The 13057-nt window shown below is 32.1% G+C and overlaps 1 pseudogene; it reads right to left on the reverse strand.

The window, feature by feature from the left end:
• Positions 1-592: 592 nt before the first annotated feature.
• On the reverse strand, positions 593-6516 carry LOC134266277 (lysophosphatidic acid phosphatase type 6-like; annotated as a pseudogene).
• Positions 6517-13057: the final 6541 nt, after the last annotated feature.

Raw genomic sequence — 13057 nt, forward strand, 5'->3', positions numbered from 1 at the left:
ATTTCAATGTAATACTTGGATTCCCTATTTTGGCCCTTCCCTTGCCCCATGGATCATGATTTGAATTATTAGAATCTATACTCTCCCAGGTTGCCTCCACATAAGTTAATTTCAGATTTTTCTGGCCCAGTGGTTCTTGAGAAGAAGATTTTTATGACCCCATCCTATTTTTGTATTTTCTACATTATCTCCCTTTGAAAAGGGCTTGGCCCTTTATTTTTACAATTTTAACTCCCCTTTGTCCAAGGATGTTTTGTACTAAGTTTGGTTAAATTGGCCCAGTGGTTATTGCGAAGAAGTTGAAAAGTTTACAGACAGATGGACATCTAGACGGATGGATGACAGACACTGGGTGATCAGAAAAGCTCACTTGAGCTTTTATACATGTAATACACAAAAATCTATGATTATGTGAACTATTACTGTGTGTGATGATTTTTTTTCTTAGCAAGCATTTTTTGATTGCATAAAATTAACATCTAAAATTAAAAATATATAATGAAAACTATTCCACAAATGAGAAATTATCAAACAGAAAAGGCACAAAGCTACAAATGCCTATTATTTTAAAAACATTGGAAAAAATTATTACCTTTTTTCAATAACAAAATCTCGTATAGCATTCCTAAACTGTTCAAGCATTCTACCGCTCGATAAATTTGAAGCTATGTCATTCTGCAGCCTGAAAACAAAAAACTACATGTAAGTTCAAATTTTATAAAAATCAAAACTTAAAACATTTTTTTGCTCCTGACTACATGTAAATCTTACTCTGTACATGTACATGTACTTATAATATTCTTCTAATAGAGAAGTGGACAGCCTTTAATTCATCTATTTCCACTGTGTAAGTGAAAGCTTGTTCAATTCCTGAACAACACTTAAGAAGGCTAAATGGTCAACAAATTAACCATCAGATATCTCTCAATTTTTTAGACATGACTTCTGAAGCTATTAAGTATCATTTGGTAAAGAAAAGGTTCATACTTTTAAGTTTTAACGGACTCCGACCCTCAGTCAGGAAGGACAACTCTTTAATGTATAGTTTAATTCAATAAGTCTTTAAATGTAGCTTGTAAATTAAATCTTTTCATGCAACAATTTTCATTACATGCTTCTCAATGTGCTTCAAGGTTCTTTGAACTTCTCAGAAAGGTCTAACTAAAGGTAGAAATTTTTATCCCGAAAAAGCATTTTTTAGATACCAATGTTTATTAACATGATATGAAATTAGAAGTGATTTATGGAGCTTTGAAAAACCTTAAACACATTAGACATATAATGAAAATTGTTGCATAAAAATATTTTTTTAACCCCTTTTGAAAGATTTTTTGAATGAAATCATAAATTAAAAGTTGTTTCCAGGCTGGGGTAGGTCCCTTAAAATTTGATTATTTTGAATATTTTTATATGGAGCTCTTCTTTAAGGGGGATAGAAATAGTCTGAAAATGGCCACAACCACCCACCCCTCAAAAATTCAGACCTGTAACTTAAGTTAAAGGTGTACCCGGGTATGTATCTGCACAAAAAAGAAAATTTTGATTCTAAAGCCAAAAAGGATTTTAACAATATTTACATGTAGCATTCTGTAGTTCAGGAAATTTATGTGTATAGGAATATTTAATTCAAGCTTTATGAGCAAAAGAATGTTTCCATAACTATCTCCGTATCAATGTCCTGAATCACATTCATTTTTAACAAAATATGTTATCCTGAGATTGCAGAATTTAACTGTGTAATGTTTTTGGACTATTTTGCTACTTTCTCATGTAATTAACATGGGTAAAAATTCATGGATAACACCAATTTTAAATGTTCAATTTAATCTATGACTTAAATATAATTTAGCACAATGTAGAAAATCTATTGTGTTTTTGGCTAAAATAAAACAGGGTAATCAATATTCGAAAAGAGCAAATCAGAGGTAAGTTTTATGTTTAATTAATCTCATGAATGAAATCATAAAACATCCTCCTTCTGCAAATTAATACCCTTCTTTTATAATGGGTGAATTTAGTTAATTAGTTAATGAAAGATACTCACTCATGCTGTCCTATAAAGGAGTATGTAAAAAACTCCCCGCATTTTCAGTTATTTTAGTCACGTATGGCACTAAAACCTTCGGTATAGGGAGCCCATGAGCCTGAAATAATAAATATCAGGAATATGTACAACGTCGTGAACTAAGGGGCATAACTCTCATTAAATCAAAAATACTCCATTTAGGTTCAGCATCCCTCTGCTCTCTCGTATAAAGTATTTAATTAATTCTTATGTTTTCCCAAAAGAAATCTTATTCATAATTAAAATGCTTACCATTTCAGCATACCTTAGGGCATATTTTTTACATAAATGACCTGTTATTGTTAGTGTGACAGTTTTATAAAGGAATTATAGAATTGTTACCAGTTAGAGTTACCTCTCTTATTAGAGTATCAATGAACTTTAAAATTCTTGCAATGCCATCAAAAAGTTTTGTTTCTTCTCTCCCTACTGACTAGCTTAAAATGGCCTAACTCAAACCATTTTAAAACCTCCAAGAAAATGTTTTTTTTTTTGAATTCTAAAAATTTTTTTCTCAATGACATCCAGTGAAAAAGCATATTTTAATTCTAAAAATTAAAACATAAATTTTTCTCAAAGTTCAGCATTTATATATGAAATTGTTTTGGAAAAAAATACTTTCCATCAACTATAACATTAACCAATTTTTTTTCATCTTTAGTCAAAGAGGGAAAAATTTTTTCATTAATGATGACTTAATAATTTGTCATACAAACCGATCTGGCCACTAGATCATCCCTAGCAGATATAAAGTGTATTTTATGTTTCCAGTCATTTCCCTTTAATCCTAAATAAAAACAAAAACAAAGTCTTTTAAATCTTTGCATGTAAATCAAATATACATTGTATTCAAAATGAACAGATAATCTGATGCATTACAAAACATGAATAGATTTCTGTTTTTTATGGCCATTCCAACTTTTTATCTCTGTGTTAACATCTTAAAATTAAAGCCCTTATACCTACAGGTATTTACCAAAATCAAAGATCATGCCAAAAAAATTGACAGAGGTGTTTGCTTTAAAAAAAAAGGAACCTCAAAGGATATGATTTTTTAAGTTTGCAAAGTAAGGTAGGAATGTTAAGTTTATCCCTTATTTGACAGATACCAACAAATATTAAAATTGAAAGAATTCATAATTTTGTAACCCCCCCTCACCCAACAATATCTGCATTACTAATGTTGTGTGTTTTATGTGTATTTATTTTCCTGGTATGGAATGTCAATTTGAAACAAAGAACCTGTCATGCAGTTGTAACATTAAAAAATAAAAAAAAAATAGCCTGGGAGACACACAATGGGCAATTCAAGAAATAAAACCTCAAAGAAATAAGTATGTTAACAGTTTACAGTAATACACAGCTATACGACTTATCCTAACATTTTTTATTTCCTGTCTTTCCTCCAGGAATTTGGAAGTCCACACCATCCACAATGGCTGCCCTGTTGATACGCTTCAGAACAGGGCAGGTATGGGGATTGGGAAACAGGTGCTATCCTCCTGTGTGGAAGTGAAAAAAGTGACCTTCTACCTAAATATACAATAAAAATTGAAGCCAAACTTCTTTATACATGTACATTAACGAGACTGTGAAAACTTGAGATTAACAAAGGTTTTAGATATTGAGGGTGAAGTTATTTTAAAACAAAATGTCTGTGTGAAACACAGATGCCCCAATATAGATTTAGCAGCTTATGGCTAGGGTTTAAGTTTATCAAATGGCAACAATTATGCAAAGCAAACTTCAAGGTCAAAGTCAAAATTGTTGGTATTCAAAGGAAGGTCTTGTCATGAGAAATACACATTGAAATATGACAGCTAAAGTACTACCTGTTCAAAAGTTATGGTCAAAGTTTATTTTTTTTTAAAGTTGGTCAAACTCTTAGGTCAAGTTCCAAAGTCAAAAATATTTATACTCATTAAGAGTTCATGATACAATGAATACCCATGTGAAATATGAAAGTCCTAACACCATCTATTCAAATATTATGGCCAAGATTAAAATTTGGTAATATTTTGTAAAACCCAAAAGGGGGGGTAAATTTCCCAAAGGTAATAAAGGTAAATGTTTATAAAGAAAGGTTTTGTAAAGAAATATCCCAGGCCCTTTCAATATAAAGCCATAGATAGGCAAGGGTTAATTTTTGCAGAAAAACGGGCATGGCTAAAACATATACCATGTACCCCCAATTTTGAATACAAGGGCAAAAAGAGAATTTAAATAAGTTCTCTTGTTAATTTAAACCAAACGAACCATTTTTCTCATTATACTCCTGAATTGTCTGCTCCAAATATCCCAGCCAGAACACAGCGTAGTGAACTTTTGTACGATTCATGTTTGTGGTCCTTAAACTGAAATGCAATAAAAATCCAACATACATGTAATAAGGCCATGCAAAGTTAATTCCTTGGTTCACAGGCTTTTTTAAAAAATTGGGGGGGGGGGGGGGGTTTTTCCCCCCAAAACATGATGAAGCAGCTTTTTACATTGTACAAATGATGAGGGATGTGATTTGTTGTTTTTATTTTATTGATAGCAAAAAAAAATAATGAGGCACACTTGGAACAGATGGGGGAGGGCCTGGAACCAAAAAATTTAAATTTTTTTTTTTTGCCTAACCACATTATACTTTCTACTTCCATACAAAACCTCTTTTAGATTTTTAAAATTCTATAAAATTGCCTTGAACAATTTTTTTTCCAATCGCAAGAAAATTTGTCCCCTCCCGAAAATATGATTGTGATTTTACAATATTTTCTGTATAATTTATAGTACATGTATTTCAGATTGACTGGGAAAAACTCTGTTTTGATTTATATTCTACAATGGTTACAGTAAACAAATTAATAAAGTGTTGTAAACTAAAGTGGTGTTTAAAAATGGAATCATCCCATGATTTAACATTTCTTATTTAATTTTCAGTACTGTTGACTCATTTAAACTGGTGGGGGCCAATTTTCATGGATTGCAAAAGTTTTACAAATTTGTTGAAATATTAATGTAATTTTGGGGAAATTTAAATTTCCCAACACCTATGAAGTTTAAGAAAATATCACTTGTTATCATGGACAATCATCGTCAATGTTGATTCATGGATTTTAGATAGTAACCATATATTTCACATATTAAAAGATCCACCAAAATTTAAATGATATTCCACAGTATATTTAGGTCATAAAAACCACACATTTATAAATAGGTCAGGGTCAAACTCTGACATCAGCCTCCCGGGAAGTTTCCCGATTAACATTTCCTAGCCTCCTTCCCAGGTTATAGGTCAAAACCTGACCTGTTTTAACATACCATGTGGGCAACCACCCTGTTTAAAGAGAATTGCATACATCTTCAACTCACATGTGCCTGTAACCCAACTGACAAAAAAACTCTTGTGTCAATTTCAATAGTCCCCACCCACTGACGTCAAACACACAGACAGATGCATATTAGGCCTCCTTAACTCCTGGCCTTTCTTTTTGTGAAATTTACATTCGGGTTTAATTTCAAGAAATCAACTCACCTAAGTTTCAAAGAGCTATCACAGAGAAAACAAATAGAAATGGAAATATTGCCTAATATTCACACATTTGAACTACACTTTTAAAAAAAAAAAAATAAAAAGTTTGCAATAATATCAATGATTTGTTACTGCACAATACATGAACATGCTGAATGTTAAATTACAAATGAACAATGATGATGATGTATCGTGTACATGTATATTTAATTTCTTTTCACTTTATATTTCTTTGATGTACCTTAAGTAATCCAAGTTTGTTATAATATTCTTCATACTTCGAATAGGCCCTCTTTGCCATCAATATTTAAAACTTCATAATCATACACTGTAAGGGGGAAAGGTTTTCCATTTCTTTTTATCATAGGTTGCCTGAAAAAAAAATGAGAAAATTTATAATTTTCAGTAAAATTTGCCTATCTTAATTGTTAATTATTATCAGTGGGGGATCCAAATATCATAACGGGGGGGGAGAAGAGAATGTTATTCCCCTGAAATTCTCTATGGAACCAGTTGTGACCAGATTTAACAGGATTTCAAATTTTATTTCAGGAAGCCATGCAAATAATTTTTTTTATCAATATACAACCTCTAAGTATCATAAAAAAAAAAAAAAAAGAAATCATCTTGATTTACTTTTTAATGTAAATGTCCCTGGCTGTCAGCAGGGACCTTTCTAACTTAGTATATAGGTCCCTGATAAAATTTAATCAGAATAATCCTCCAACCTCCTCAATTCCAGGAATTAGATGCAGAGGCGTTCTTGCTCCATGCCGGAAGATAACCTGAACTTTTTTTAAAATTTAAAGTCATATTTTCTACTTTTTTTTTCTGTGGTCCATCCGTAGCACCCGCGGCGAAAGTATGTCCATGCTCCAGCGACGCCGCCGTCCTCCGAGCGCAACGACCACAGTTTTTTCCTCGAAGAAGGCATTTGTCTAATGCAGAGATTTTCGCAAGATGTGACAGCGAAGATTAAATGTCGAACCCGATTTTTTTTTCTGCGATTAATTCCCATTCCCGAAAAAAATTTAAGAAAGCGTATTCCTCAAAAAACTTCAGAACCTTAAGAAATTCTGTATTTCAAATAATCTTTTCATATTTAGATTATTTTACCCTTTTAAAATTAGCGGTCAATATACATTGTAACGGTGTTGCATAGGGGTAAATGGCTGGTACAGTTACATTTGTATATGCTAGAGTGGATCAGGACCTCTATGTTTTCACCTTTAAAAAATAAAAATATTTTAATTGGAATAATGTACAGGTGATCCCGGGAAAAAAAATTTTTAAATTTTTATTTTCATTAATTTTTTTAGTTATTTTCAGCAACTAGTGCATTATAAATGGTAATTCCAATTAATAAAGCAGAAATACTGACCAAAAAAAAAAAAAAAAAGGCCTCGGATTAGCAAAAAAAAAAAAAAAAAAAAAAAAAAAAAAAAAAAAACAAAAAAAAAATGAATGAATTAAACACCAACTGCTTACTGCCAACTGCTGATTGCTTACTGCCAAATGTCACTCTTTCTGCCAACTGCCTCACACATTTGAATAAATTTTATTTTTATAATGATATTTATGAAATTAAAAAAAAAAGGCGCGGATCTTTAGGAATTTTTTCCAGGAGGGTCACTCTGGTAAAAAAAAAAAAAAAAAAAAAAAAAAAAAAAAAAAGATATCTCTTATTTCTTGACAAGAAAAAAAAACGTAAAGTCCTTTCCTAAATGTGAAATTTATTTCGGCCGGGAAGAGGGGGGCTTTTGCTATCCTTTATTTGTATGACATTTTTATACCCAAATTAACACGAATCCACATTTTCGGTTGGGGGGGGGGTCTAAGGTCCCTTTTAGTTGATTTATTTTATACATTAAATAATTTTTAGTTGGTTTAGTTTGTGCATTAATGAACTTTACACATTTAGAGGGGTGTTCCGGACCCCCCTCTCTAGATCTATGCATGTAAAACATATTTTATTTGTACAAACAAAGAGATATAAATGTTTGATCGGCGTTTTTAAGTGGAGGGTCCAAGGTCAGTTATACCGGTAGTTGTTTATTTATTTAACGTATGACTGTACAAATTTTTCCCCCCCCCCCATCTATGCATGTGAAACATTATAACACACAGAGATATACATCTTTTAAATTTTAGGAAATTTTTAACTATAGAATATAATGGTAAACGGAAATTTATTTTCAAAACATCTTTCTCTGCGAAACGACAAATCTTTTTTATTATTATTCTCTCTTCAAAGGTTTTGTTGTCTCCGGGGGGGGGGGGGGCTTCTTTAAAGATTAAAAGAAGAAAATAGTCATTTATTACCTATTTCAAATAAAAAAAATTTAAAACAATGTACTTTATCAACCGCATATATATTGAATATTACATAAGATAAAACATTTTGGTCATTTTATTAAACTCAGTTTTTTGGGTACCTCCTTGGAAAAAATGTCCTGGATCCGTGCCTTTTTTTCCTTTTTTTTTTTTTGAAAATTCATATAAATATCAATACAAACATAAAATTTATTTAAATTTGTGTGGCAGTTGGCCGAAGCAGCTGACAGTTGGCAGTAAGCGTCGCTGTTGACAGTAAGCAGTTGGCTGTGTATATGGCATTCCATAATATGCATATATAATATACACAAAAAGCGTTTATTCTACGTTGTTAATTTTTTTCTTTTTCGTTTTCTTTTAAAAAATTTTATATCAATAATATTGCAAATATATGAACCAAAATAATAATTCATACAAGAAGCAAAAGAAGTTAAGGAAACAGCAAAGCAGACCCCCTCGCAAAGAGTATATATATAAAACCAGGCAGCATTCGGGATCATTCCGATGCCAATCACGACACGTCCGTTTTGCACAGAACCAAAAAACACACACACACGCACTCTTCACACACCCTCACACACACACACGAATGAGGCTATATCCCCTCCAGCTCCGTTGTGAGGGGATAACTATAATTATTGTCAGGGAAAAATTTTTATCATAAAGATTTTAATTTTATTTATTATACCTTTCTGATTTTCCCCTATCATGTAAAAGATCGTTTATGAATAATACCTTAGAAATCACTGTGAATGGACTAATCCCTGTGCTTTAGTCAAATAATCTTATCCCCGCTTCGGAATCTAATTTTCTGTTATTGGTAATCATATCGGTATTGTATGTTAAAGGACTATAATCCCCGTGCATTAGTCAAGGACAAAAACCCAGTTACATGTACATGTATAATATATAATTTCTTATTTTTTCTACTTTTGTATCCGACAGGTATAATAAAAACAGTTAACAAGAGGCCCAGGGGCCACAGCGTCACCTGGGCACATCAGCTAGGAAAAAGCACATTATCATGATTTGGACGAACTAGAATCTACACTACCTGAGGATAATTCTCATAAATATTACTAATCATGGCTTTGAAGTACTTGAAGAAGATTTTAAAAAGTTTCCCTATATATTCCTATGAGAATTAATTTTTGGTCGGCCATTTTGGCCCCACCCTACCCCCGGGGGTCATGATTTGAACAAACTTGAATCTACACTACCTGAGGATGATTCCACATGAGTTTCATTTTCCTGTCTCAATGGTTCTTGAGAAGAATTTTTAAATAGATTTTTCCTATATACACCTAGGTAAAACTTTGATCAGCCATTTTGGCCCCACACAACCCCGGGGGTCATGATTTGAACAAATTTGAATCTACACTATCTGAGGATAATCCACATGAGTTTCATCATTCCCGGCCCAGTGGTTCTTGAGAAGAAGAGTTTTAAAGATTTTTCCTATATTTCCTATGTAAAACTTTGATCGGCATTTTTGGGCCCCCCCTACCCCCGGGGGTCATGATTTAAAAATTTTAATCTACACTATCTGAGGATAATTTCACATGGTTTTTTCCTGTTAAAGGTTCTTGAGAAGAATTTTTTTTAAAGATTTTTCATATATACTCCTAGGTAAAACTTTGATCAGCCATTTTGGCCCCACCCTACCCGGGGGGTCATGATTTGAACAAACTTGAATCTACGCTATCTGAGGATGATTCCACATGAGTTTCATCTTTCCTGGCCCAGTGGTTCTTGAGAAGAAGAGTTTTAAAGATTTTTCCTATTTATTCCTATGTAAAACTTTGATCAGAAATTGTGGCCCCGCCTTGCCCCCGGGGTTCATGTTTTGAACAAACTTAATTACACTCCCGAGGAAATTCCACAAGTTTATCTTTTCCCGGGCCAGTTGTTCTTGAGAAGAAGATTTTTAAAAATGGCATTAATTTTTCTCAAACTCATTTATTTAAAAACTTAATCCCCTTTACCCAAGAATACTTTGTAGCAAGTTTGGTTGAAATTGACCCAGTGGTTCTTGAGAAGAAGTGAAAATGTGAAAAGTTTACGACACGACGAGAACGACAACGACAACAACTACAACAACTAAAAAACGACAACGACAGACAACGGACAAATTTTGATCAAAAATCTCACTTGAGCCTTCGGCTCAGGTGAGCTAAAAAGGTATCATTGGGGAAGTTTCCCTTCCCCCCAATTTAGACTTTTCCCCCGGCTATAGTCCTGGCCTAAAAATGCATTGAATTAACTTGATGAAAACAGTTATATATGTCAACATATGCAGATTTTCAAAAGGTAAATATAAGTCGAGGCTTTAATTTATTCGATGTGTTACATAACCAGATGCATACATTTTTTTTAAATTTAAAAAAGGGAAAAAAATATTATTCAAATTGCCATAAATATTTTCCCAATTTTACAAATTATTGAAACAAACGTTCATTGGATGAAATGATGGATATAAATTAATGCAGGTGTCTTTAATTTGAAACATTTTTTTTTCTTGTTTTTTTCGGATCAAAAAAAAGAGAGAGAGAGAGAGAGAGAGAGAGTAGAGAGAGTATAGATTCTAAAACTGTAAATCATTTTTAAAAATTGAATTGTTTAATGTTCTGGGCATAACTCATTATATACTCGAGTATATTATTTTTTCAAAGAGCTGTTCATAATCTATATACTGTAACTGCACATATAACTACGAAAGCCCGTTGAGGCCAGTTCAAAAAAAATTTTTTTTTGCGGTTTAACGCAATAATTATTGCGATTAAACCCAAAATTTTGCGATTAAACGCAATAATTATTGGTTTAAACGCAAAACATTTCGTTTAATCCAAAAATTCATTAAACGCAGTTTTTTTGGGTTAAACGCGATAATATTTTTGCGTTTAATCGCAATATTTTTTCGTTTAAACGCAATAAAATTGCGATTAAACACAATACTTTTGCGATTAAACGCAATAATATTGCGTTTAATCGCAATAAATTGGATTAAATGCAATTTTTTTTGCATTTAAACGCAATAATCTTTTTATTTAAAAGATAAAGATATAGTATTGTTGATATGATGAAATAAAGATATAGATGTATCGATTTTAATTTATAAATTTTGTGATAAAAAATCAGAATAAAGTGTTTTGGAATTTCTTGGCGGGGGGGGAATTCCAATGAACCTCCACTTCACTCGGGATTCGTGAAAGCTTATGTATCATGTGCGATTAAAGGCTGAATCAAAAGAAAAAGTACATGTATACTCCAGTATTGAAAAAAGGGAGATGAAGACACATTGAAAGTTATAGATCCATAGTGGACTATTGCACCATCACTCTTTTGAAGAGGGGGGGAAAAATTTAGTATCTTTGTGCCCCTATCCGCTTTAAAAAAAATGAGTACAACAGAGATCCCCTGATATTTCCCCCAAAATTTTTGAAAATTCTGCAGTTAGATTATCAAATCCTTGGGGTGTTTTGCTTGTTATATATTTATTTTGGCTGACACCACACTTTCCTCCTTTTAAAATTTTGGGGCTAATCTTATACAGATTGTATGAAAAACAAATTATTTTATGTCATTTAAAGCTAAAAAGTTAGATCTGGGGTTTTTTATCTTTATGCAAGGGTGGGGGGGGGGGGGGGCAAAACTTTTGAGGTTCGCATTCATGAGTCAGATCTTATATATAACACAGAGTGGAACAACATCTAATACTTACAAAGTACATATATAATCAGTGTTACTTTTATTAGCCGGGCTTATTGCTCAAAGAGCAATTGCCGGCTTATGTATTTTAAGGCAGGATGTTGACCCCCTAGTCGCCATTTTAAAGTTACGTGCAAAAATATAGTTCTTACTCTCAACCGCTTTTGAAAATACAAACGCTAAATAAAGCAGCAAAAAAAAACGAAGTTTTATCTATATAAAATAAACATTAGTAGTAATGACTTTGAAAACTTATAAGTCAAAAACATAGTTCATTAGCGTAAGGATTTTTGATAATAGTTTACCTAGTTTTCTTTCACATACGAAGTAAAGCAGGAGAGGGAACCAGCCTGTTTGTTTACATTTAGCTGCGGGACCGATTAATTTTGATTCTGACAAAATGGACCGTGGATTAGGATTAAAAAACTCACTGTAGTGTCTTACCGTTTATATTGATAGTTTTAAAATAATTTTTTTCATCAGAATATAAACGTGATTCATGTAAGAAATCCATTTTACTCTGTAAATGAGCCCGGCTCTCTGTACTTCTGAGTACTTTGATAATATATAGTGTTCTTTTTTTTTCGCTTCATTATAGCGATTAACAATCCCCCACTAACTCAAAAGATATAGGCAGTGAACAATGATAGAATATAACAGATCCCCTCCTCAGAGGTGGTTATGGGTACAATAACCCTCTATGACAATGGTTATAAATCTAACTGTTAATGTCTCTCCATCTCCCTTTTTCAAATATTTTTGAATTTTGTTTCAGCCTATAATCGTATACGATAGCAAATACATGGTACATAAGCTTCCCAAGTGAAATGAAGATTAATTAAATTCCCGTCCCCCCAAATTAATTCAAAAACACCTTTTTTTGACTTCTTCTCGAAAATATTCATATATCTATATCGATATAACCTCATATTTACTTCTTCATATCGACAATACTATATTGACATGATTAAATATTTTGTTTCTATCGATATTTCAAAAATTTATAAAATTTCAGTCGATAAAAGTTAAAGCAATAAAATCTATTGAACAAAAGAAGTTGCCTTTAATTATGTAAATACAGCTCAATACAATTCAAAATATGTCCATAAATAAGGAGGTATAACACTTTATATGTTGATATGTCGATAAAATATAAGACAATATATAAAGTTATAACACAACAAGTGTAGAGCCATTTACGCTTCCGTAGTTTTGCGTTTAAACGCAATGATTATTGCGATTAAACGCAAAGTTTTGCGTTTAAACGCAATAATTATTGCGATTAAACGCAAAGTTTTGCGAATAAACGCAATAATTTTTGCGTTTAAACGCAATAAAAAATATTTTTCTCTGAACTGGACTCAACGGGCTTCCGTGCATAACATAAATAATGGAATTGGAAATCTTTACAGTTGGTAGGGTTTAATTTTTCC

This window comes from Saccostrea cucullata, unplaced genomic scaffold, assembly GCF_032062105.1.
Source record: "Saccostrea cucullata isolate Sc308-1 unplaced genomic scaffold, CSIRO_AGI_Scuc_v1 ctg22069, whole genome shotgun sequence".
NCBI lineage: Eukaryota > Metazoa > Mollusca > Bivalvia > Ostreida > Ostreidae > Saccostrea > Saccostrea cuccullata.